Source organism: Panulirus ornatus, chromosome 56 (genome assembly GCF_036320965.1).
Source record: "Panulirus ornatus isolate Po-2019 chromosome 56, ASM3632096v1, whole genome shotgun sequence".
NCBI classification, from domain to species: Eukaryota; Metazoa; Arthropoda; class Malacostraca; order Decapoda; family Palinuridae; genus Panulirus; species Panulirus ornatus.
Window position 1 is genome coordinate 24,880,789 of NC_092279.1, and position 5,896 is coordinate 24,886,684.

The 5,896-nt window shown below is 47.6% G+C and overlaps 1 protein-coding gene across 1 annotated transcript in view; it reads left to right on the top strand.

Moving 5' to 3' along the window:
• The first annotated feature begins 442 nt into the window (after positions 1-442).
• LOC139766022 (ATP-binding cassette sub-family F member 1) overlaps positions 443-5,896 on the top strand; it is a 113,848-nt gene continuing 108,394 nt past the window's right edge. The window contains exon 1 of the mRNA XM_071694127.1: positions 443-639. The gene's annotated coding sequence lies outside the window, so the exon portion shown is untranslated. The remainder of the gene's footprint in view (positions 640-5,896) is intronic.

Here is a 5,896-nt window from a genome sequence, read left to right on the forward strand (position 1 = left end):
TATATATATATATATATATATATATATATATATATATATATATATATATATATATATATATTCTGCATTACACCTGGTGAAGTCTATATATCATTTTCTCTGGCTGTATTATATTCCTGTGGGCTCACATACACCTGTCATATTTCATACATTTATTTATATATTTATTCTGTATTTATTCTTGCCGAATTTGAATGCACCCAAAGCACCGACCACAGCGCAAACAAGGAAAATTTATGCAATGCGTGCATGCAACCTTGTATCCATATACATGTGCGTATATGATATATATATATATATATATATATATATATATATATATATATATATATATATATATATATATATATATATATATTGCAGTAAGTCCCAGTGATGGACGTGAGTTACTCTCTTTTTCAAGACGTCTAACTATTGAATCTTTTCGTCTCGTCTCAGACAGAACGCAGCAGCAGCAGCAGGAGCAATAAAAGCAGGAGCAGCAGGAGCGGTGGCACGAATACTTCATTACAGCATGTAAACACCCAGGCCTTAACCCCTACTATCAATAACCAGGCAGACCTTCTGTGAAGTAAACTAGCGCCCCAAGTGGCCCTTCTACGGGGGAGGAGCAGCGAGGGGGTAGCAGCGAGGGGGAAGGTAAGTATTAAGGGAGGAGGAAGAGGGGGTTTATATGGAGAGAGAGAGAGAGACACCCCACACCCCGAACCCGACAACCCCCCCATCACCACCACCACCCCAATCCCCTACCCCTTCCGTCAACGACCCCTCTCCCCCATGCCACCAGTCACTCCCCCACAACCACCCCCACCCCAAGCGCGCCTCATTGGACTGTTAAATCGAATGGCGGAAGATACAGAGTACAATGGAGTTTAATTGTCACAGTGAGAATTTAATAGTAAGTGTTCATCCAGACGTGGGCCAAACATTGATTTTAACAAATGACTCTGATGTTCATCAGCCCGGAAGGTACACAGCGACCAGGCGGTCCCGGCTGCCGACGCCTGACACGGTACAGCGAAGGTGCAGCGGCGGGGCGGTCATGACCCCCGCGGGTCACGGTGGCTCTTGTGTGCCGCCGGTACGTGGATGGGGCCAGGGTGAGGAGGTACGGTGGTGTGTGGTATACGTAGGTCGTGGTGTTGATGTAGGTCCCGGTACTGTACTGGGGTGGGTCCCGGTACTGTACTGGGATGGGTCCCGGTACTGTACTGGGGTGGGTCCCGGTACTGTACTGGGGTGGGTCCCGCTACCTGTACTGGAGTGGATCCCGGTACCGTACTGGAGTGGGTCCCGGTACCGTACTGGAGTGGGTCCCGGTACCATACTGGGGTGGGTCCCGGTACCATACTGGAGTGGGTCCCGGTACCGTACTGGAGTGGGTCCCGGTACCGTACTGGAGTGGGTCCCGGTACCGTACTAGAGTGGGTCCCGGTACCGTACTGGAGTGGGTCCCGGTACCGTACTGGAGTGGGTCCCGGTACCATACTGGAGTGGGTCCCGGTACCGTACTGGAGTGGGTCCCGGTACCGTACTGGAGTGGGTCCCGGTACCGTACTAGAGTGGGTCCCGGTACCGTACTGGAGTGGGTCCCGGTACCGTACTGGAGTGGGTCCCGGTACCGTACTGGAGTGGGTCCCGGTACCGTACTAGAGTGGGTCCCGGTACCGTACTGGAGTGGGTCCCGGTACCGTACTGGAGTGGGTCCCGGTACCGTACTGGAGTGGGTCCCGGTACCGTACTGGAGTGGGTCCCGGTACCGTACTAGAGTGGGTCCCGGTACCGTACTGGAGTGGGTCCCGGTACCGTACTGGAGTGGGTCCCGGTACCGTACTAGAGTGGGTCCCGGTACCGTACTGGAGTGGGTCCCGGTACCGTACTGGGGTGGGTCCCGGTACCGCACCGTACTTAACTACTTCGAGCGGTGTAAGTAGACGTGGCACGTTTGGCCTAGACGGTACAAAACCAGGATGATACGAGGTCACGGTACCGCAGCGGGGCAGGTACAGTACCACACTTTTGCCGTGATGACGCTCTTGGCTGATGGGATTGGTGCTCTGTGTGTGTAGAGAGAGAGAGAGAGAGAGAGAGAGAGAGAGAGAGAGAGAGAGAGAGAGAGAGAGAGAGAGAGAGAGAGAGAGAGAGGGGACTCGGGCACTGCTGTGTCATGCTGTGCACCCCCGGTGTGTGCCACAGCATCTCGAGCCTCGCCAACACCATGTACAACAGTGTTGCCTCAGAGGCGCGTTAGACGCTCAGAAACAAGCGGGTATTTCTGGATGTGTGTGTGTGTGTGTGTGTGTGTGTCGATAACAACTTCTTCTTCAGTCGCGTAGACTTGGCTGGCTTCGACGTCATCTTGTGGTATGACTCGCGATGGATTGTGGAATATCTGTACATGATTATTCCTCCTCTTCCTCCTCCTCCTTAGGTCTAAATTAAGGTCGTTGTAAGGAGCGTTTGGCTCAAACGTTTACGACCTGATGAACTGAAAGTAAAGATTCATTATGATTATTTGTTCTCACTATCACCCAGCCAAGGACCAGTTGTCAGATACGTAAGGGGATTAATAGTGTTCCCTTATCTACTCGATTTCTCTGGAAATAATGCTAAGGAAACCTGTCATTCGTGTTCGCAGTAAACGAACTGAATCTACTCCTTTCTCTACCCCATTATATTCCCTTTCTCCCCCTTTACAAAATTCCCGGATCTCAATCTTTTTTCATAGGTATCAATACATAACAGGTTCGATCATTGCTTTGGATCAGTTACCGTCTTCATCCATTCAGTTCACCATTGAGTGTATATTCTGTGTTGAGGACGACACAGTTGCTTGGGGTTACCAGTGCCTTACGGAAACCATGGGGTGATTTTGGCATATAGTAATATCGATACGTTTTGTCGGCACAATAAGATGTCATGCTTCGACGGTGTAGACTGAGCTGATTTTTGTCAGCGATAGAATATATGGCAGGGCTTTGTTGTGTCCTGAGGGCGGGGTGGTGTGTTCGAAGCACATCTCACTATAGGAGTTGGAGTCTGACTGACTCAAACCATGAGGGACACTCGCGTGTCTCTCTGTTACCATCTCTCTCTCTCTCTCTCTCTCTCTCTCTCTCTCTCTCTCTCTCTCTCTCTCTCTCTCTCTCTCTCTCTCTCTCTCTCTCTCTCTCTCTCTCCCCTCCCCCCTTTTGCCCACGTGTTACCCACCCCTCCCCTCACGGCGGCGCGTATCACAGACGACCCTACCCCAATATACTGACTTCCCTCACAGTACACACCCGGCCTCCCGCCTCACCCCAACCCCACCACCCTCTCTGTGTAAACTTGCCCGGCTCTGCCACGCCCACACCACGTGGCCGGCCCGCTGTGGGCGTGGCTAAGAGGTAGGGAGAAGGGGGACAGTCAGCCGAGGGAGGACAAACACCGTCCCAGGGACACGCTACCCACAGTCCCAGGGACATCCCGAGGGACGGGGACAATGAAGACCCGGCGGTTCAACAATCCATCAACTTCGTCTACAAAACATAATTGACCCGTTCTGAACACTGGCGTAGCCGATCAATATCTGACCAATGACGCTCCCAGTACTGGTGTCCCCTGAGCCACTACTATATATATATATATATATATATATATATATATATATATATATATATATATATATTTCTGAGGGCAGGGATAGCGCGAAGAGAGGGAGGAGAGAGAGAGAGAGAGAGAGAGAGAGAGAGAGAGAGAGAGAGAGAGAGAGAGAGAGAGAGCAATGGGTGGAGGGTTGTTCGGTTGGAGGAATAGATAATTGGAGAGATGGTAGATAGACGGAGATAGATACAAACAGATGAATAGATCATAGTCTATTCCTTATCATATTCTTCCTAGTTCCAGCGATCAGTCATCTGCAAATATTAACGGTAAATACTGAAGTTAGAGAATTATTAATACTTTAAAAACTACCACAAGAATTTTTTTTTTCTTTTTTAGATCACTTGTGGTAGAATCTTCGTTACTGATTCTTTTATGATAACGTCAAAGAGAAATAAAGATATGCAAATGTCATGTATCGCTTTCATTAATGTCTTGTCTAATCTCTGAGTACGTTGATTTATTAGAAAACACACACACACACACACACACACACACATATATATATATATATATATATATATATATATATATATATATATATATATATATATATATATACATAAACACGATTTTAAACGAAAACCGCTTCTTCTGTCTACAATCAGTTCGAATTTGTCATTTTTGTAAGTTATTTATAAGGATTTTCAACCCAGTCTGTAAAACTTGGGAGACAATGTTATTATCTTGTGCCGAAGAGAGAAATCTTGCTTGACGGATGTCTAGGATGAAGGAACCCCTGAATGAATGAAAGAAACCCGTGAATGAATGAGACTCCTGAAAGTATGAACCCCTGCAAGAAGGCAAACTGAATGAACGAACCCCCTAATGAAAGAACCCCCTGAATGAACAAAGCCTCGAATGAACGAACCCCAAGTGAACGAACACCCTATCGAATGAGCTCCCCCTCTTTGAACGAACCAATAAAATGAATGAACCCCGAACGAATGAGCCCCCAGTGAACGAACCCCTGAATGAACGACCCGCCCCAGTGAACGAACTCCTGCGTGAGTATAGATGTGTCCTTTAGATATAATCAAATCCCAGGATGAAGTAGACGTTGGCATGGACGAAGCTTAGACATAAGGAAATCTAGGATGAACGTCGCCTGGGATCAGGGGAATGGGGTGAATGGTGAGACAGACGGGGGTTCTGGGGGGGAGAAAGAGGATGGGGATGTAAGAACACCAGTATATGGAAAGGGGGGGGGAGAATTTAAGGGATGAGGAGGAGATACTTGGTGAGAGAGAGAGAGAGAGAGGGAGAGAGAGAGAGAGAGAGAGAGAGAGAGAGAGAGAGAGAGAGAGAGAGAGAGAGAGAGAGAGAGAGAGAGAGAGAGAGAGAGAGAGAATGAGAGATGGGGTACTTGGTCGAGAAGGGGAGGGAGGGAGGGGAGATTGGGAAGCTGGTCTTGGGTAGAGAGAGAGAGAGAGAGGGAGAAGGTGGTGGGGTGGGAGATGTGAGGGATGGGGGTTGGGAGAGGGAGAGTAAGAGCCACAATATAAACGACCTTTCCTCCCCTCTGTGCCAACAATATCACCCCGTCATAGTTAATTTATTGGCGACTAGTGAGTGAGCTGGGTGGTAAACTTTGCATTTCATTTCATCGCCCCTAATGGGTGAAGCAGGCACAGTTTTAGTTAGGGAGAGGAGGGGAGAGTAGTAGTTGTAGAGCTGGGGTGGGTGGGGGGGGAAGGTGGGGAGTTGAATGAGGGATGAGGTGAGAATGTGTGGGTAGGAGGAGAGAACGGTGTGTGGAAGGTGTGTGTGTGTGTGTGTGTGTGTGTGTGTGTGTAGAGGGGGAACTGAAGTAGCTTCAGGGTGAGTAGGGATAAGGCAGGGAAATTTTTCATTTGAATGTATTTTCTTTTTTCTTTTTTTTTAACTTGGGGAATTTTCTTAAAGTGGGAGTTCTTTTTATTTTTAGCAGGGGAATTTTTTTTGATAAAAGTAGGAAAGTCCTTTCAATCATTTTTTTTTCTTTTTTTTGAAATACGAGAATTTCGTCTGTAGATGAATTGGGGCAAGGATATATTTTGTTAAAACGAAGCTTTTTAAAGCAAGAGAACTCTTTTCATAAATCTGGGAAATACGTCATTAAAGAAGGGGAATTTTTTATGAAATCAGGGTAAATTTTTAGTGTAAATTATGGGAACAAAGTTTATATCTTTTTTGAAGGGATGGGGAGGAGGTGGAGAACTGCTGGTGTTTTGGAAAGTAGTTAGCTAGCCACTCCCGCCCTCACTAAACGCCT